The sequence below is a fragment of the Thunnus albacares genome, chromosome 18 (assembly GCF_914725855.1).
Source record: "Thunnus albacares chromosome 18, fThuAlb1.1, whole genome shotgun sequence".
Lineage (NCBI taxonomy): Eukaryota > Metazoa > Chordata > Actinopteri > Scombriformes > Scombridae > Thunnus > Thunnus albacares.
The window spans coordinates 12,403,936-12,425,975 of NC_058123.1; the positions used below are offsets into that span (position 1 = coordinate 12,403,936).

The 22,040-nt window shown below is 39.9% G+C and overlaps 1 protein-coding gene and 1 long non-coding RNA gene across 5 annotated transcripts in view; both read right to left on the reverse strand.

The window, feature by feature from the left end:
* Nucleotides 1–3,636, reverse strand: part of ctif (CBP80/20-dependent translation initiation factor) — a 59,252-nt gene extending 55,616 nt beyond the window's left edge. For 2 of the 4 annotated variants that reach the window (XM_044334155.1, XM_044334154.1), the window contains exon 1: nt 3,438–3,635. The gene's annotated coding sequence lies outside the window, so the exon portion shown is untranslated. Of the gene's footprint in view, nt 1–3,437 lie in introns of all 4 variants that reach the window. The other 2 variants (XM_044334153.1, XM_044334156.1) reach the window with 2 other exon arrangements.
* Nucleotides 3,637–4,236: 600 nt separating this feature from the next.
* LOC122968671 lies at nt 4,237–8,189 on the reverse strand. The gene is made up of 3 exons (XR_006398863.1): nt 7,445–8,189; nt 6,527–6,611; nt 4,237–5,837 (listed from the first exon to the last, which is right to left on the reverse strand). It is a non-coding gene; the product is annotated as an uncharacterized LOC122968671 (long non-coding RNA).
* Between the last annotated feature and the right edge of the window lie 13,851 nt (nt 8,190–22,040).

Sequence of the window (22,040 nt, forward strand, 5' to 3'; positions counted from 1 at the left end):
AAATCACAACAGTCATGCTTTACCATTTTCGGACGTTGCAACCTTTATACAAAATCTTGGCAAACGAGCAAGGGCATAAAATACAGCTCACAGGCCTCACAACATGTATGGAGTGTAGGTAGAAGTTCTGAGGCCTCACAGCTGAATGACAACAAACGTGAAAAGAGAAGCCAACAAAGGTTAGACTGCAACAGAGCTTTGGTCATTATTGGTTAGGGCTTGAACACATGACATGATGACAAAACAACAAGTAACTCTGCTGACGAAAGGTCAGCCATAGAAAGACCACAACAGTGACAATAGTCACGCAACGTTTCCAAAAACAGACTATGTAACATGCTAGAGAACTAGCCTGCGTCCCCGCACTGAGCTAAAGGCATTATATTCTCCTCTTACAAAGCTGCTGTATGTTTTCCTGAATCATGCCCCCATGTGATGATCACAGTCTCCTCATTTTCTCTTTTTCCCACTGGCTCATCAATACACTACAGGCAACATAATGAGCAGCAGTTCCCACTGAAACGAGGCTAGATTTCTGCTACAGCCTGAGTCAGGGTGTTCCAGTTTTCTGCAGGCTACTCCCACTCTCTCCATAACATGCAGCTCCTCCTCCACATTCTTCAAAGCACTGCATGCGTATAACTGGTCATGCGTCAAAAGCCCCGAACGTTACCCCGTTTCTTAGTGTATTGCTATGTGCCACAGAGGTAAGAGTCACATGCTGCTACTCACATAAGCCCTGGCATCATTATTTGTAACCGGTGGTACTCGGGGGGTTCATTCTTTTGTTCCCTGTCACTGTTTGACCTCCGAGGGCAGAGTTCACAGGCCCACTGACTCAATCATTCATCACAAGAATGCAGCACTCATGCGTGCTGGGAGTGCAGATCACAGGGGTGATGACGCTGCACTGACTCTGCTCGGATGCTCTAAATGAATCTGTAATTCAGGCCAACTTTAAACATCAGCAATAACTAATGTTTCTACTCCCGGGCCATCATCGTTTTTGTGTTTCATCACTGAAAAGTTACAGTGTGACTAACTTTCAAGTATAAACTGGACTGTTGCTGTGATGTAGTCAAGTAAAATCCTAATTTAAAAGCTTGATGATATGGGTGAACCTATTGATCATCCTTTAGCCATTTCACAGATGAAGATCAAAGATTAGATTGGAATCAGTTTAATGGGAGAGGACCCCAAGCTAAACGCTACAATAATGTCATGAGCCACCTCTAGCGTGAGGTGATTAAGCAGTTCAGTCATCACACACACACACGCGCTATTAAAAGATTTGGATAAAACCTATTATTCATTTATACATGGATAAGTCCAATATATTGTGCAACCGCAAGAGCAATCTACACACATCATTACAAAGTTGCATGCAGCGTTTCAACTGAGGAGCACATAGTTTATAACTCACCAGACAATCCGAAAATTGTGCATCTGACTGACTGACCTCCGCTGTCACAAATGCAGCATGTATGCAACATCAGCGATGGGGGAATCAGTTTACATAGTGTGTCAGATCTTTGCTAGTTATCATGACGGTTGCATAACTCAGTTGGTGGTATAATCTCACAGATATAAACATATTATCAAGGTTTCTAGACTACTATCAGGTGGAAGCATTCTTAGTGGTTTCCTGCATAAGTTATATCCTTACACACATACATACACTACAAATGTTCAGCATGTGTAGGCCTGCGTTCAAGTATTGGTGTTTTTTCAGCTATTTTCTCTACTAAAAAATAATTTTGGCCAAGTAAGTCTGGGCCAATGTAAGATTAAAACATGATTACACTCTGTTTATTGACATCTAACTGTGAAATGATGTATTTTTACTAAATCCACATATGTTTAACTTTTCTATATTCATATATGGAAAAAAAGAAAAAAGTTGACCAGTTACAAACAAAAAACTTGAAGAGGCAGGGCAGACTGTACTTTAGATAACAAGCCCTTTGCCAAGATAAGGTCTCTTTCCAATGAATACAGAGTAGAGGATGAGACACTGGCAGAACCTGACTTACCACTAGACAGACTAATGACTTGGCCTCTGGTTGATGTACTACAGAAGTGTGTGTGTGTGTGTGTGTGTGTGTGTGTGGGCAATTTGGGCTAGGATCATACACTAATTTCCTTTGTTCAAAAGGAGCCCATTTTCCTCTCAGCAGGATTGGATAAATCTGATTATCGATTCATTAACCTTTTCCCCACTGAAAAAGCTGTCTGTCTAAGAGAAATCATGCAAATCTGCTCTCGCTTTTCAACATCCAAGTGTGCCAAATCCCGTCTCGCTCAAGTCAAGAGGGTCTCTGTTATGTGACTTGTGTTGGCACGCAAACATTCCTTTACCTCACTGAAGTCACTCTGATCCAATCAGTGTCTGAGCAGCAGGAATCTAAGTAATGTTATGAGCAAACTGGACTTAAGAACAACCTAAAAACAACAGTCAACGCTCCTATAGGATAGACCTCAGTTTTGAAAGTTTGTTATCTAACAATGTTATTGTTATTATATTGACCTGTGTTGATTTTTAAGTTGCAAGGACAAGTTTATGGTAGCACACACAGTCCATATGGTTTGGGATCTCCTTCCTATACTAATGAATTAAACATGCAAACTAATTTCCCAAACAACAGCTTGACTGTTTCAGTTTTCATAAGAGATGACACATTCTACTTAAGATATGAGTTCAAGGTATATTATTACTTTCATATGACCTGCCACAGACCAGCAGCAGCTGTGATCCACTCTTTGTTGTGAGGGTCAACAGCTGAGACAGGCTGCTGATCTGCAGAGAGAGCTCAGCCCCTTTCTAGGGCAGACTGGCATCTTCTGAATGGCTATTCCTGTCATTCCTGTCCTGCAGGTATAACACAAGGTTACTGAAACTCAACTGACTGCAAAGCTGACCTTAACAACTGACTATAAAGTATCCACCGTTACATTGGCTACAGTTTTTTTGCTCTATTTTGCACTCTCATAACCACGCCCATGCTGGCTGAGATGCTAGCACTTGAATGTATCAGTTAGCCAAGTGGTGTATCATGTCAGGACGTTTACGGCGGGCGTTATCCAAAATGACTGCACCTTAATGTATCTGTCAAAGTAACAAAGCCACATCTGGAGGCGCCTCCGCCCTGGTGTGTGTCTGCCCGCGTATCACCGGTAACAATGGTGACGCAAGCTTTGCGGCTAACGATAAGCTAGCTCTAAAGTACAACAGTAAACAACAGGCCACACGTTCACCGATTCAAACCACCCTTCGCCTCCTATATTATATCAACAGGTCTGACAGTTGAGGTCGAAGAAGAACCAGGTCACTCATAGCTACAACTCGCTGCAAATAAAAACTGTTATGTGGTTACCACGGTTATAGCACTCCAACCGACAGACACCCTTCACCGGCTTATAACGAGATAAATCCTCACCCCAAGTGAGATTCTGACTCCTGGTGAACCCGGGATCACCTCCTGAGCTCAAGGCCGCCGTGTCATGGGCGTGTTTCCCAAAAAGAAAGGTGGGGAAGAGGATTAACGTTAGCTATGTAGTTGTGACTCCGACGTCCCAGACGGAGGAAAAAGGGAATGCAGGAATGTGACGTTCAGTCCGGTTTGCTGGCAGCATTGACACGTGCGCTCCGGAGCGAGGCATTGTGGGAAATGGAGTTCAGCGTGAAAGTAAAAGTGTCGCTTGAGAAGATACTCAGAGGTTGACGTGGTTGTTTGTGATGATGTTTGTGATGGTTTGACGTGTCGTAGTATCCGCTATTGTTGCCTCCTTATCCACAGGGCAAACAGTTTTGATAAAATAAAATAAGACAGGAGCACTACAAACATTTTTATCCAACTTAAAAAAAAAATACTCCAGCAGCTATTTCAGCCTTACACAAATCTTTAAATTCATTATGGTAGCCCAAATAGCCAGCTATCAGAGGGATGTAATATTAAAAAAAAGATATGGCCCTCTTGTTCGCTTGTTTCTGCATGTCTCTGTAAAACCATGTGCAAAAAGGGCTGTATTTCCTAACGAGAGAAAGATACAGCCTTAGGGTGCATTGTTTATAAAGTTTATGGTCCTTATGACAGGAATATTTTGCTTGCAACTAGCCTACAATATATACTTGTTGTGGACATTCTAATGCCATTCTAATATTACATTTTTTCATTAATTGTGAAATTATTTTTTTTTTTAAAAAATCATAAGTATACAGAAGACTCAACACAGACAAACCATGTAACCGCTTTTAATAAAAAATAACACCACCAACAGGATCATTTTGAGATTTTTCAGTCTGTAAAACAGATATTGTGCCAAATTTCTGTCCACATTTTAAGATGTTGAACGATTAGTGCATGATGCCAACACTGGGAGAATATGCAGGGCGACAGTCCATAATGTGACAGTATCCTGGCTGGTTTAGGTGAAGTTATGTCACAGGTTAACAGATTTAATGTTGCTAATCTTTTTATTGTGTTGAATTAATCATTTCATTCTTTTCAATTTTTTATGCTTCTGGCAAAGGCCACCAGCAGCAGGTATTTTTAGCATATTTTTTAGATTACTCACTTGTGATTATGCTTTACTGCCCTTCCACTGTCTTTGCATTGCTCGTAACTAGCTTAAACACATTCTAACATGTAAAATGTGGGCGTATAATTTACCCCTTCCCTCCCCAAATAGAAGAACCTTGACAGAAGGATATTTGTTGTTAGGTGATTAGTAGTTTATAGAGTAGTTGGTTAACCAACAATAACCAACACAATAAGAAGATCTGAGGTGTGAATACTGTGTGAATGTGAATCTCGGTACTATACATGTGCAGCTGACTCTTCTTAGAATAAACAGAAAAAAAAAATCATATTCAGATTATTCAAAATGGATACCCTCCATGTTACTGGAAATGTGTCATTCATGTTTTCTCAAGCTAAAATTCTGGCCTAATACTTCTCACAGAATTGCACATGTACACTTCCAAACCAAGACTATCAACAGCTGTAATTAGGAATGACACCGAGTTGTCTGATTACCCCTCAAAACACAAATGACTGCAGATGTAAGATGTAATTTCAATGTAATCATGACCCCTTGTGGATAATAAGAAAAGTGCAGCTACGTGTATGTGTCCATGTTATGAATATGTATACCAGTCAGGTTCATTAGTCATTATTAGACAGCTGGGAGATGGAGCCAAAACAGATTGACTGACATATCGACATACATGTCTATAAACATGCAACAGAGCTTCCAAGAGTCAGTTAGACGTAAAAGAGGCAGAAATAAAGGCAGAGAATCAGACTGTGAGACAGGTCAACACAGACAGACAGACGAACTAAACTTTGGATAAATTTCCAGGCAGATACATCGGATAGCAGTCAGGTAGACAGACAGCTGAGTGGGAAAAGTTACTCCCTGCTCCAGATGGCTGCAAAAATATGTTTCCCACCACAGTCAGAGGCTAATTAACTAGCATGGCGTGATGGAGACTCCAGCAGGTTTCTGCACCCACTGTACCCCCACCCCCTTCTTCCTCTTCCTCTTCTTCTTCTTCTTCTTCTTCCTCTCCTCAGTCTCCCTTTCCATCTCACTCCCTCTCCCAGTTCTGTGTCTATCCTTAGTCATCCCATAATTACTTTGTTGTCCTCTTCATAACACCCACAGCACCGCAAGCCATTCATCCTTCCATTTGCTTCCCATACTTCTGTGCGCTCTCTCTGTGCAGATGCTCCATTTCCCATTCTCGCTTCTCATGTGTCCTCTACCTATAGCTTTCTAGAGAGTTGAGCTGTTATCCTGAAATCTCCACACATTGATCGTGAGCTGAATCTGAGCTGTAGCAGAAAAGACAGACAGAAAATATCAGAAAACGAATAAGAAAGTAACAGCTATGTCTTATAAATCTTGTATCTCTTTTAAATCAATGATTCTCTGGAACTGCAAATAGGTTTGAGGTTTGTCTGAAGCTTGTAAAAGTTGGTAAGATTCAAAGTAATTTGCACTGTTGCCAGGGAAACCATAATGATGGACTGCTATATAATTTCAACGTTCTAAAAACACTTGTTGCAGAGTGTGCAATACTTTAAAGAGTTGTTCACAAAAACAAATCCATTATCATTATTTTCTGCTTTATGTTTTTTCCCCTGTAAGCTTCTCAGCACTCTGTGTTCAATGACAATATAAAGACACCCACAGACGAGACAGAATTTGAATCTTTTATATGTAGATGTCATTGTTTTAAATGTGCTTAGCTAGAAATGTATATGCTGTGAGCAACCAAGGTCGCACAAATCTCAGTCTCTCAGTAAGATTTCTTCGTGCCAGCAGAATATATAAGAACATGCATCACGGTGCAAGTTTATTTTGTCAGTTTTCCTTTTGTTCAAGTCAACTTTGCTGTTAATATCTATTTTAATGTTGGTTTGATGGCGGTGCAGTAAATTCCGTGGTGCGAGAGAAAGCAGAGTTAAGGCTGAAATTGGCGTTGCTCCTCAGGTTGCCCGGCACAAAGCTGAATCCTCACCAGAGGGATGGTACCAAGGCACCAATTAGCAGTGGAGAGGGCGCATGATGATATTTCCGTGTGCTTGTGGCCTGGGCAGCTCCGTCTGTGTGTGTTATAAAAGGCAAAACCATAAACATGGAATTAGACAGTACAGGCCCCACAGCTCTTAAGGTCACAGACTCTCCCCTCCTGTGGCTTGGGAGAGCAACGGTGTGATATAAACAACACTGGCCAGCAAACTGTTATTACTGTACGTGCAGGTTTTGTAACTGGGCGGCTGATTATTTGTGCTTGTCAGTATGTGAAGTTCATTAGGCCAGTGGCCCTGATGCAGTGGTCTGCTGCAGTTTTGCTTTTTATTGTTAGGTTGACTGGGTGCAGGAGATAGGTGTGGGAGAAAGATCACTGTGAACTAGATAGAGAGAAACTAAGTGGGTGGAAGTGACTGAACATCTCTTTGTGTAAAACGCACATGCGCACACACACACACACACACATTAACGCTCAGACAAATAAACACACCGAGATTGGCCAAGGTTCAATTTGTTGAGTAACAAAAACATGATAGCTTTCTAACCAGCAGGTGGGGGCAGTAGACAGATCATAGGAATGTTGCTGTGCTATTATAATGTTTTGTAAGTCATAGATCTATTGAAGCCTACAAATACAGGGGGGGTGGATAGAATGAAAAACTTAACAATTTAATGTGATCTAACACAATACAGTATCTCTGCAATAAGTGCTGCTATATAAGTGCTATATGTGGAACTACAGTGTTAATTTGTTTGTTGAGACTGTGTCAGACAATTTTTTTTGAACTATGTGGCAAAAATAATAAAACATTTACACAGGTTAATTTAAAAAAATGGCCCCACATTATTTAAACACTTTCACAGACAGATGCCTATATGCCGGTTGGGAGGGGGGGTTTGTTACCTTGTTTGAGATGAATCCTCACGCAACCTCGGCAAACGATGCATTATTTGAAACCTCGAAACCTCATGATCTCAGCAGCATGAGGTCATACCAGACAGAACAGTAAGACATATAAAGTGGTGAGAAAAAAAAAACATTTTTACCAGGTTTGTGTCTCTGTAAATTTGGTTCAGTTTCACTTAAATCAGATTTTTTTTTTGTGGTTTGTAAACCCCAACAAAGCCAACTTTCAGAAGACCAAAAGGGTTCAAGCGCACTAACCATTTTATTTTAGTTGTGTCATTTTAGGGTCTCTGCACAAAAGTGCTTGAGTGAAGAGAGGAGTGAATTCATCCTCTTTTTGGATCAGACATAAAAACAGAGATACAGAGATAATAATAAGTTCAAAGATAAGTCATTTAAAAAAAAAAAAAAAAAAAAGATCCATTCATTCGCTCTGTACTTCGTCCTTCAGCCTCCCCCTCCAAGAGCAGAGGGCGAGGGGCCGCTCTGCTTTCTCCCCCCTCCCTCTGTCTTGTCCTCAGCAGCATGACGCTCCCCCTGCTGTTGAACTGCGGTAGAGCGCGGACCGTCCGAGGAGGGCGCTGACAGCTCTGGGCCCGTGTGTGTGCCCGCCTGCATGTATGGTGAGCACCCGTTGAGTAGGTGGGTCTGCTGGAAGGGAGTGGGAGAGGTGGGAAAGGGGCAGATGGAACACAGAAGGAAGTTCACCAGCGACACATAGAGTGTCAGAAAGTAGAGAGGGACGGAGAGGGAGGGGTTCAGCAAGAGCCACGGGGACAGTGATAGGTAGCTTAGAGGGTGAGCAGAACTGAAAGAATGAGGGGACAGATATGCAGAGAGAGAGAGAGAGAGAGAGAGAGAGAGAGAGGGAGATGAAAAGGTGGAGGGTGGTAAGACAATGAGGGAGAGTAAAGGATGGAGAGAGAGAGAGGGGAGTAGGAGGGGTGAGAGATGTGTCAGGTACCAGAGGGAGAGGTGAGAGAGACGGCACGAGCAGCAGGGGTAGGAGGGAGGGTGACAGGTAGCCTAGGGATGGAGGGTGGAGGAGTTGGGGTTTGGGGGGTGATAATGATATCAGGTGTAGGAGGATACCGGGAAGGGTGGACGTTGGAAGGATGGGGAGGGAGAAACATACTTTTGACCTTCAACAATAGTTTTGATAGCTGAATGTAGTGAGACAGGACTCTTTTTGAAAAGTCAAGATAATGTGTGATTAGCATTAGATAAAAGTCATATTTTTTGCCCTGTAAAAATATATAGTTAATAAAGTAAAGAGGATTAAAAAACCTACTTGATTTGTATTCTTATGTAACCACTTGTCAAAAACAGACACTACCCAATACGATGTAATGTGTTTGTTTAAATCTATTAAAATGACTTTAGTCTGAACATTTGTACATTTGTGACAGATGTCGATGACTTGTTTCCTGCAGAGTTAGCTCATTTACGTCAGTCCTCAGAGACTTTTTTTTTTTTTTTAATTATACCATCTCCCCCGTGACAGTGTGGTGGCAGTTTAATCTAGTCTAGTCGCTCTCATTTATGGGCTACGTAGGGGCATTATGCTGTCTGGACATGAATAAGTATCGGAGTCATTTCAGTCACGTGGAGACAAAAAGGAAAGTTTTTTTTTTTAAAATTGTGAGGAATTGCATTTACAGCATTTACATTTGCATTTAACCTCCTTTGGGAAAGCCTGTTATGGTATTTGTTAATTCCTATTGTTCACTTTGTATAAATTGCTTACAGATCACTTGTAAATTTGCCATATATGTCTCTCTTATTGATTCTCAATGAAAAGTTCTCACACTGTGCTCACGTTTCCTGATATGACTGAGGTTTGTCTTCAACTTTGGTTAAAAAAAAAAAAAAAATTACTGAAGTGTTGTTGTCAGAACTTGCTTTCCCATGCATATTTCTTTGCGTGCAGTGGCTACATGGTTTCACATTCACTCCTTGTGTGTATGGGTGTGTGCGCACTTGTGTGTGTAAGTGTGTATGTGTTGAGCAGGAGGACACCAACTAGGGGTGTTAAAACAGAAATCTCTGCCCACTAACTGACCTTGTCTGAACTGTACAGTGATAGCGTAAGGGGCCTTCAGGTCAGAGTAGGGTGTTAAAATAACCCAACATAACATCTGTGCGTGTGTGTGCGCGCGCCTGTTTGTGTCATGTCTGGGAGGGGGGAGGGGGGGTGGGGGGTAGGGGGGGGGAATGAAAGGAGTGTGTCTGGTTATACAGCGTTCATGCCCAGCCAAACTACATCCCACACAAGGCTGAGAGACTGTGGGCTTCTCGGGACCTTTTTTTAATTAAAACTCCTCACTTTACTCCATATGTGTGCATGCGAACGTGTCATGGCAGCAATCATTTTCCATTTTAATGCATTCACTTCTCACGGATGCTAAAAATTATACTTTCCAGACTTCTGTAATCTGGGCAGGTGAGTTCATTGAGCAATGTGAGCAATATAAATAAAAAAAGTCCATTAATCACTGAATATGTTTATGTATATGTTTTTGTTGTGTTTATGTGTTTTGCTGTTATTTTCTTTATCATTATCATGGTTAAATGAATTAAAACAATAAATAGATCTATAAGAACTGAAAGGAAATTAGATTCCATTGTTATAACATAAAATATACAATAATAGATAAAAAATAAGATATATATTCATTCATTTATTTGGTACCTTCAAAATTTGGTGGATCCTGTCTGTGAGGTTGTTTTTAATTTTGTCTGCCAACACCTTAAATATCACGTTCTTTTTTGATAATGTCACAGTGTGCATAGAATTTGCTTGTGAGAACTGGTTTTTATATCTCTTGATATTTGACTTTGAACTCTTTAACTTAAATAAAACTTACTTATAGATCAAGCATTGTCATCAACTGATTCACACGCACATTGAACTCACTCAGGTTGCTATGGTTTTACCATTATCCTTGCAGATATCTTTAGTAACTGAAGTCTGGGTTTGTTTTAAAACTGTCTGCATCAGTGTAAGACATACAAGCTTATATGTCGCTTTAAAGGCAATTAAATCTAAATATGTGACAAGTTTGAGTTTGAAAATGAGTTTAAAGGTATGAATATAAGTGGTTTCCAGTGGTGCATTAATATGAACTGTAATCTTTCAATCTCAAAAACCAACATAGTCCAGCACGAACCTGTACGCTGGATTAATCAACATAAAGAAATACACCCGAGAGACATGGCTGCTATGATTTAACTCTGGACAACGTCTGAACAAAGTGCTAAAGCACCTGCGGGGCGTCACCCCAAATTCAGACTCTTAATGATGGCCCTGGAGAGACAGGGCAGAAGTGTGCGCACGTGTGTGTGTGTCTGCGGTTGGCCCATGGTCGTCATGGTGAGAGGAGGTTGGGGGCTGAGCTGTAGCTGTGGCAAAAGACGTGATCAAGAGTACTGAATTTGTGTGTGTGTGTGTGTGTGTGCGCGCCGTGGCTTCAGTGAACCACCCCCATACAGTAACGCATGGTGCTTTATGGGTCGTGTGTGCAGCAGGGACGGGGTGTGTGTGGTTTCTTTTCATCATGAACAAATGGTACAAAAACACACAGAATGTGGAGGGAGACAGAAATATGCATCCAAGTTTCACATTAATGCTTTGTAAAGGAAGAGGTACACTCACACACACTCACACTCACACCACACACACACACTGACTCGATGTGTAAGCAAGCTGATTGGTGTTTATTGCCAATAATCGGTGGTTCCAATAATTTGGACTGTCTATTTGTGTGTGTGTGTGTTTGTGACTCATGCTGGAACATGCCTGTGTTTCACATTTCAGGGTTTTGTAGTCAGTCACGTTCTGTGTGTTGGCAGAAGTGGCTGTTTCATCATCACAAAGATGCACACATACACAAACATACAAACACAGTACTCAAGTTTAAATAAGGCCACATACACACGTCTCAATATACATGGCATTCAAAAAAATTACATGTAACACACACCGGGAAGAGATTTTATTGGATCCACTTTCTTCTGAAGAAATAGCTCCTATGAAAATTGTTTACAGAGAGGTCTGTAGGTAATCCAGAGTGACCAAGACTTAGTTTCTGAAAAGACATATTGCAGTTAATTAAAAAAAAAAAAAGTAATTGTCTCAAAACCTGGACAAATAAAACCAGAACTATCTGCATGGCTAGATATGACACGAGGTAAGTGAGACATAAGATAACAACAACCAACACAAAAATAAACAACTGTAACTGATTATACTCCTGTAGGCAGGGCCATCTCATAAAATTTGAGAAATGCTTTTAGATTGTGAGTGATGCACTGAAATATTTCTTTCACTGTGGGGTTGTGGAGAGTGTTTTTAATAGCAGCTAACCGTATGGCTGCAGGCCGAGTGGCCACTGCGGCGAAAAGGCTGCAGTCAAGAGTCCCTTTTTTTTTCATGACCTGTTTGGGTGAGGAACTCTGCTGACACACCACCAACATTTGTGCGCATACAAACACACTCATGCACGGACACGCCCATACTGCATGTGCACACACACCACACACACACACACATATATATCCGTGATGCTCATATACACACACATACCTATTCATACTGACAAAAATATGTGCGAACAATACACGTGGAGAGGGACATACAGTATGTGTGCTTAGATAGGTATACAGTCACGCATACATGCCTGCACCCTGACACACACACACACACACATGCACATACTGTAGACACACACACACACACACACAGTATTTATTCTAAGAGTGTATCCCTCCCTGATGACCGGTTAGGGTGAGGAGTGCTGCCGGCGGAGCGGACCAATCCAAGTCATTCTACAGTTGATTTACTGTCCCACCACCAGTCCACTACTGTATAATTACCCTAACACACACATACATAGGCACCGAATTACACATACACACACACACACACACACACACACACACACACACACACACACACACACACAGCACAGCACAAGCATACACTTATACTACACACACAGATGAAACGTGTAGCACAAGGGTAGAAAAATAAATGAAAAAACAATACAAGGGCACCAACATGGCTGCCACACTGACAGCTCTTTGGTGTGTATGGGTTGTGTTTTTCTGCTCTCATTTTGAAGGCAGGGTTTAATTATTGTTACTGTGTGTGTATGTGTACATTCCAACAACTACTGTGTTTCTTTACATTTTTAATTATTTTCAGTTATTACTTATTATTTTTCTACTTATTTTTTAAAATGATCATTTTAGATAGAAAACTTGGTTTGTCTATGTCCGGCTATGCTGCGAAAATATCTCAGTAGCATGTAATTTAGTTTCATATTCAGACGTAAAACATGACTTTATGCTTAAAACAAGAGTCAAGTCAATTTTATTTGTGTAGCCCAATATCACAAATTGACCTCGGGGGGGTTTACAATCTGTAGAGCAATACAACATCCTCTATCCTTAAACCCCTGACAAAAGAAAAATAGAAATAAGATCATATAGTATAACTATGGAATAAAAGAAAGACCATAACAATTTGAATTTTATAAGCATTAAACACCTAACTGTGAAATTTAATCAGTACTGATTAAGCACCACTGAATTTATCGTATGGAAATATTTTACTTTGATTTTTCTTTGAACTTCCCTCTTTGAATTTTCTAGAGGGTAATTTCAAGTTGTGAAAAGGTTTTTTTTAAAGGTTAGTATTCAAAAAACTGTATTCAAGTTTCATAGATTTAATTTCTTTCAGATCTAAAATTATGAGTAAAAACAAAGTTGCTCACATTGAATTGTTAAACTCAAGCACATAAATTCAAAATACATAATTTCTGCGTATTAACATCCGTGTTATCAAGGACTCAGAAAGGAACTAAGAAAGACAGAATAAGGGAGCTCACTATGCTACTATAATGGTGAAATGGCACCTGACTATAAAAAAAATGTGAAACAAGTTGATTTGTATTGGAACCACAATGACAAAAGGGGTGAAAAGTTCATCGTAAACCCACATGTGTGGAAACATATTCAGAAAAAGCATCACATTGATTGCACACTGTGTATAATCTGCTTTTATTTATATGTTTGAGAGTCACAGGCGTCCGTAGCCTTTACCAGCATTCATTCAATTATGGTTAGCAGGTTAACAGAAATCCATTACAGGCTGAATACAGATAGACACAAGTCTCTCTTCTAAGATTTACACCTGCTAATAAGTATTTAGTTGGACCAGGTCTGAAATTTTGAATATAGCACCTTTTTGCTCATAATTTTTAAGCTTATAAACAATTTAAAAATCAATTTGCCCAATATATAATCCACAAAATCTCTAATCTATCATATTGTTGCAAAACAGCCTTTCCCCTATAGCGGCTTCCCCTTCTATTCATGTTATTTTGCCCTTGTCCTCACCTGAGTCTGCCTGCCTACCCGCCTGCCCCAGTCCGATTTGTCACTCTCAAACCTGCAATTGTATTCAAGGCCAAATATAGGGGTGGGAATGCTAGGGTGGGCTGTCTATGTGTCACACAACAAAGCTTTGCACAAGGGTGTAGCCCTCTCCCTTACATCCTCCCACCTAACCGCCCGGCATGGCCAAGTTGTTTGCATGGAAACGCGTCTGTGTGTGTGTTTTTGTGTGTGTGTGTGTGTATGTGTGTATGCAGTGAGGTCCAAGCTCTCCCCACCCTCTTCTCCTCTGGTGAGGCAGAGATTACTCCCTCCTCCCTCCCCTCTCGCTGCTTTATTTGGAGTGTTTCTCAGAGATTCGTCTCCTGTCACTCCTTCTGTCTACAACACTGACCTTCACTGTCTGTTTTTATCCGTCCCTCTCTTCCACCCCTGCCTTCCTCTTGATCCGCATCCCTCTCAATTCCAATTTCACTCCCTTTTGATATCAACGCCAACTGACTGACTTAACTGACCAAATTTACAGAACATCTTTGAGAATTCTGTTCAAGTTATTTTGACTTCTCGTAGCCTCCAGAGCAAGTGAAATAAACACTAACGGGGAAGCGCCAGCTTTTTGATGGGCATGTGATTTGTACAAAGTTACAAGCCGTTGTAAGGCATGAATTGGAAGTTCCCTATTATTACATGGTAGAAAAAATGAGTGGCCTTTAATGTTGAGAGATGGAAAGGGAGATGATTATGGTTTATGTGCTAGGGCATCCCGATTATATGACCACAAAAACCCATGCTGAGTCACATAGGTCAAGATAGGATGTGAATGAAACAAACACGCAGACATAAAGACACAAACACACACACACACGGCTGGAGGGTGGAGTGAAATGTTCTCTGATCATTTCATCTCCACATGAACATTTTTTTTTCTTACATGATTTACATGAAATTTACAAATCAGCTTCAATTTTTCAGTTTTTTTTTTCTTTAAACTATGAGCCGTTTTCCAGACACATTTTAACTTCTAGCAGGGTAACAGCCTGATTATGCAATTTGTTCTACTCATGCTAATCCAAAGCAGACTAATAATTCTGGTGAAGTGCTGGAGTCGGGAATCTGTGGTTTTAATGCAAAAGAATAATTTTCCCAAAGGAAGTCGGGAGCTGGATTTTACTTTTTATCTGTGCAGCATAAAACCTCCAAGTGCTCATCACAGGCTTACTCACTACTGCATGTACTCACTACTGTATCTTACATATGTAGTTTGTAAATTGTACAATTTCAGTACTTTGTATTTTACATACAGTTTTTGTGTATTTTGGACTATTGCCCTAAACATTATACTAAAACATATGATACTAAACCAGTAATCTTATCTAAACTATGTAATACATATTAAAATGGCAGAATGTTAAAACACACTTTATGTTGTTCATGTTCACAGTATGTTGATTACATTACTTTTCTTGTCTGAAAAAAATCCTTATAATTTGCTGTTGTAATTTTGTATACAGGGTTAAATTATTGTTGCTATATGTGTAAGTATGCAGCACTTGTAATTTGTACAGCACTTAAGTCAACTGGTTGTTTTTAAATGTGCTCTTTAAATAAACTTGACTTGACTAAGTGTGTATTCAAATAAAATCCATGTATTATTTGTCATTTTTTTTAGCTTTTTACTTTACAAATCCAGTTGTATTGAAAATTTTAATTTTCTGTCTCGTTATGTTTCAAAAAATATAATCTCATAAACATGTAATTTAGTTTCATGGACTTAAAAATATTTTTTTAATTATATTTTTATAATTCCACTTGTTCCTAGAGCAGTTTCTAACATAATTTGTAGAAAATAAATAAAGACATCATAATAATGATGATAATTTTACTGCACTGCTATGTAGGAAATGGCACGCAAGTTGATTGTAAATTAATGTAATACATATTAAAACTGCAGAATGTATAATGTATGTTGTTCATATACAATGTTATGTTAAATGTTGTCAATTATGTTTGTTTTTCACATATCCTTCTACAAACCTGTATGCATTATATACTTGCATTACATTAATTTTCATTACATACACTATGTTGCACATCCTTCTACATACTGCATGTAATTAAAATTTTGTTTCCTCTAACCTCCAAAAGTGACACTTGCTATCTTTCCCTCAGCTTCTTCAAAAAACTGTGTGCAGAGCCAAAACAAACCATATTAGCATATATTTCATGCGCATGTAAACATGACTGCTGACAAACAGACCAGCCCTCTTCTTTTAAAGCGTAAAGAGTGTGATTGCAGCTAATATTTCTTCTTGCACGGGTGCCTCTCGACATACTTCTGTGCTTAATTCCAGTCCACACTCCCTGCCCTACACAATGAGACATCAGAATAATTTGTCTGATAAGCAGGGAAGCACATGGCGCGCCCCATGCTCAAGTGCCCCTCCACCCACTGATGATATTCCTGAAATATGCAGCACGCATGACAGCGGCTACACCTGTGACTCACCTGTGCATGTCCGTGCCCCTGAGATATCCCTCCCCCCGTCAAACAAACACACACACACACACACACACACACACACACACACACAGGCCACCTACACCACTGAGGGCAAGGGAGGGGGGTTCAGTCTGGGCTGAGGTGCAAGACGCCGCCTGCATGCTTTAATTTTCACCTCCCCCACCATGACCCTCTGCAACTGGTGACACAAGTGGCCTCCTGCTGCACGTCTCTCCTCTCCCGTCTGCCCCCCTATTCCTGTCTCCTCAGTTTTCCTCTCATCTCCGGCATTTTTTATTTTTCTCGGCTATAGATTTTATCGTGTCTCCGGTGGGGGAAAGAAAAACCTTTATCATGTGTATACATAAAACAAGTCACAACAAGTCCTCGTTCAGGACAGGAAAGCAATATGGCAAAAAGACAGCAAACATCTCAAGTATTAGAAGACACAAAGAAGGGATCTTTCTCCACTTCTCCTCTTGTCATCCGCTGACAATGTTACTTTTTTGTGAATATGCAGATAGATTTTTTTGTCATTTGTATACACAGCTTCATTTTTATATTTATGTTTACATGCACGTGACTTGTATATGTATGACAGTTTCATTGGAGTGTGTGTTTTTGTGTGTCACAATAGGCATGAGGATCTTCAGCAACATGCATTTGTGTGTGGGTGTGTGTGTGTGTGTGTGTGTCTCATCAGCTGATGAGGTGTTTACTAGGTTCTGTCTCTAGCCTGGAGGGAGCCCAAGCACACTCTAGTCCAAGCCACCACACACTAGAGTAATTGGCCTTTTCACAGTGCATAAGCTTCATTACCTGCACCCCCATTTGCAATGCAGAATGTAATGTGCCACAGTGTATATGAAATGAATGCATAAACAGTTTTGGTTCAATTCATTTTTGGGAAAGTTTTGAGTGCGGGGCTCAAAATGAATGATTCAGGGGCTCCGCTAACTCCAGCAAAAATTACTCCTGCATTCGTCATTAGGCTTGTTGAGTTTCTAATGGTTCAGTTTCAAATCGTTATGTATGTTTCAGTTGGTGTTTGTTATATTTGACCATGAGAGAAACAGTCAGTCTGTGATGCAGGTAGTCAGTCAATTATTTAGTCAGGGAGTATCAGTGAGTTTCTCGGTCTACACTGCCATCTAAGACCAAAAACCTGCAGCAAAAGTGACGTTAAACAGTCTGCTATCCAATTAAAAGTACAATAAGTTAATGACGCACAGAATATCTGGAAGGAAATAATGTGTTTTTTATAAGAACATGAGTCAATCTTTCACTTTTAACCTATTAAACAAAAGGCACTGTTTGCCTAAGTGATACAATCATTTCCTTTAGTTTCTGTAGGTGGCAGTTTTTTCTTTGTCTTGTGGGCTGTCTCTGCTCTCGCTTAACTACTAGCTTCTTATTTTGTTTGCTCCAAAATAAACTGCAGTTGTACTACTGGAAACATAAAAACTATAAAACAGCAAGGGGTTAGAACCATATTCAATTTTCGGTCCTAAAATTTAATGATTTAAAATACTACTTTTCCATGTTCTTCTAAGCAGTTGATTTAGGTAAGTGGTTCCTACTCTACATGTATATCATTCAAGACAAATATTTTTACAACACTGATATTTCATACACATATATGTTTTATATATATGTATATATATATATATATATGTTCTATGTATAGGGCAGGACATCACAGTGTATGTGATACTGAAAGTGTGTTGCCAGACATTGTTTGAATGTGTGTTTTTAACTTTTTATAATCTTAAGTCCGATCTTCATTCTTTCAGTAGTAAACCAGACACAACTAGATGTACAACCTTTACAGTATGCATGACCCAACATCTATTTTCTCTCCCAACATTTCTTTTTTTTGGCTTTTTCACTCACAATGCACCTCTATTTTACAGTTTTCTCACCTTTTTGCATACTCTGTTTACTGTACATCAATCTGTAAATGAACCTATGCTGATTCTCTATTACATCCTCCAGTCTTATGAGGCGATTTGATAACGAAACCCTGAACACCCCTCCTCCCTCCCTCCCTCCCTTCCTGCCTGCCAGCCTCATATCGTATGTTTTGCCACCTGCGGCTTCACAGTCCTCCGTACAACAACCAGCTCTGTACAGACACTTGTCTCAACTGAGCCAGACGTGATTCTGTCACTTTGTGCTAAGAATACACATCTGGAGACAACCACTTGAAACTGTGGTTGCGGATCACGCACATACCCACGTACCTCTAGGCCCACAGGACAACCCAGATGCTTTAACAACTATGCTTCTCTAGCTCCTTCACAACATTTCCCAACGTTTCTTTGTAAATCTTGGGCAGTTTTCTCAAAGATAAATAACATCTTTTACAGCGCATTCATACCCTGAGAGAAATATAGATATTGACAGATTTCCATTTGGGATATTTAGCTGTAAACCCATTATTAAATCATTTTGTCCAGACTTGGCTTTCTTGTATTACCTCCTCCCTATTCTTTCTCCATGTCACTTCATAACCTCATCCTCCTCCTCAGCCATGTCAAACATAATCCAGCGGCGATGGATCAACTCAGCTCAGACTCAGAGGTGACCTCATTCCACTGCGTCAGTGCGGAAGATGAACAAGATTTGTACACAGTTATGCCCCATTTCCCGTATGTTAAACCTCATGTTCCAGTATGTCTCATTTATCTCTCTCTAGAAACAGCTCATTGTCTTGAAATGGTTAATAGAAATAAATATGAAATGAAAAGTAAATATATTAACATTATCAACATTGTAAAAGAGAACCAATTTGCTTACTCTGAGAAAATTCAGCGCCATCACACCTCTGCCTTTCCTGTTCCTGTTTGATTTTCACTTTTGTAAAGCAAGTGCTGTAAGTCGTCAACAATGATAGTGACAGTGGTAAGGGCATATGTGACTGCTAATAGGCAGAGGATGTAGCCGATGCTATTTCAGTCTGAGCAGGGATAACTGGACTGGACTGTGAGACAGCCGGAAGCACAGTAATGGTCAGTGTCTCCTGGGGGTCTAAGGGTGAGGTCAACGCCACCAGGCTGCGCCTCCGCTTCTCAGGCGGCCAGGAAAGGCATTAGGAGGGGAGGGGTGGAGGGATGAAGACATGGAAAGAGTAAAGGGAAACTGGTGAGAGTGTGTCTGACTGTACTGGCTGCTGTGCACGCACACACTTGAATACACCTGCATCAGGACACGCACACACACATACACACACACACACACACACACACACACACACACACACACACACACACACACACACACTCTTATCAGTTACCTGCTGTGAAGTCTCATCTAACAGGACGCAAAAGGGAAGTGCTTATGTGTCACCATAGCAACTAGTGAAATGTCCCACAACCACATCAGAAATTCTTAATCAATTACTTCAAGTAGGCCTTTGTAATGTTATCCAGATTGGTTGGAAATAGGAAACACTGTACACCAGACCACAACTATTAAAGTCAAAAAGAAATTTGAATTCTTCTGAGTTTCTGTAGCCTGAGACCAAACTGCTGAGCTCATGTTTTATTTTCTCTGGCAAATAATACTCATTTGTGAATTAGCCTGGCAATGCTAGGCTACACTTTTTGTGTAAGGAATTATAAAGTACAATAATATGATGCTGCAGCTATTGTGCATATTTTTCCATTTTTCAAACAAGGATATAATTGTTTTTTTGACATATCTGTGGAAACAGTTTCAGCCTCTGGGCGGGTGTTTTATAAGGCAGCGGTTGGTTAAGAGACCTGCTGTAAACTGCGGTGTGCTAATTGGAGAACGTCATGCTGTAAAACCTGCAAACAAAATATATTTCTTAACCCTTTTTCAACAAGCCCCTATATCCATAGCACTGACTATCAACTGTTAGCAAATTAAGTGCTCTGCCCCTTTACCACATTCAATAATTCGGGAGGATCCACTGTGCTGTAAAGTTTGTCTTCTACTTGGAAATTGGAAGCCAGTTAGCATAGCTTGCTAATGTTAGCAGGGTTTCCCACAAGACTACTGAATCATACACATTATAGACAGGAGCGAGGTTTACCTAGACCAGGGCTGTCAAACTCAATCTCTGACGGGACCATCTTAAAAAATTAAAATGAATTTGTGGGCCAGATAAGAAGGGGTGTATTAGTGTATTACTGCAATAATTTTTTTTAATATAGGTCTAGGTGTAGTTTGATCAAAATATCAGGGTAAATACTTTAACAACAAAATATAGTCAAGTTGTGCATGTATATTCAAAATATAAAACATCATAAATAGGCTTACTGCTATAAATATTTCAACAACTCAAATAACAAAATATAAGTCAACTGTACATCATATAATAATGCAAGCCTAGCAATCAACAACACAAATATCAATCAACAATAACAATCAACAATACAAATAAATTCCTACTTCAGGAGCTTTGTATGTCCATGGGGCCTTCCATCTTTTCTTTACTGCAAATTCATTAAAACTTTGAGCTGCTGAAACTCTCAGGATGGAGTGAGGGTGTCTATCAGTGACATGTGTCCTGTGAGATGTTTTTTTATTTTTTACAGAGAACAGCTAGGTCTGTGTGACGTAAATTTTGTAATCAGAGGGTGCTTCCAATTTGTTGTGATCGTGTGGTCATGACACTACAATCAATAGAGGCCGATCTACTGCGCGTGTGCACAATACAATAAAATGCATAATTTGAAGCCAAGTCTAACATAACTTAAACTTAATGTTAGCTTTCTAGATAACGTTTGACCAGTCAATAAGTCAGCTAAAAAGACACATTCACGCATCTTTCTTTGTGGGTTTTGTAGTAACGGATTAAGTTGGATGTTGTGGTGGTCGTGTCACTGATTTAATTACTATATCTATATTTATATCTCAGTATGTCTCAGAATTCTTTTTTGTAATTTCTTAGCAAAAATAAATTTTAATTTTACATTTACATTTTGTCATTTGGAAGACACTTTTATCTCTGTCAAATGACAAAATCAACCCAAAAAGAGCTGTGGTACAAGTAGCTGACCGAGTGCAGTGAGAAAGAGCGCTTTTTCCTGAGAAGTTCCTAAGAAATAGCATAAAATTTTAGTTCAACAAATGAGGAATCAAGTAATAATGAAATCAAGAAATAAGGACAGTGCACATACACACATACAGTACATTCACAAACACACAATGCATACAAGATCTTTTCTAATCTAAAGGGGTCATCACATACACATCCTTCTCATCTCTGCAATCAATGTGTTAGTCACACACAAAGTGGAAAGGCCCACCTCACAATGGCCTGACGTGGCCTACCCGCAGCACTGACCCAGAAACTTGAACCCTTTCTCAACTATCTACAAAAATGCAACAGATAGCAAAACTTTCACTGGGTGTTCACACTGATATTCTCAGAAATGTAGGAAATGCTATCTCAGTTTTATGAAAACACTGCAATCTGCAGATGGTTATTGATCTCCTGATTAAAGAATGAAATTGTGCAGGTTGGCACTAACAATACCTCTCTTGTCTCTTCTCCCCTCTGCTTTATTGTTCTTCAAAAGACCAAAAGCCTAAAATTGAAACATATCATTTTCCTGATCAACCAACCCCGTCTGCCCCCTCACTGTATGCCTCTATGCTGTGATCCATAATTACGAGGTATTGAATTTTATGTATGAATTACGTCCACACTACTATTATTTC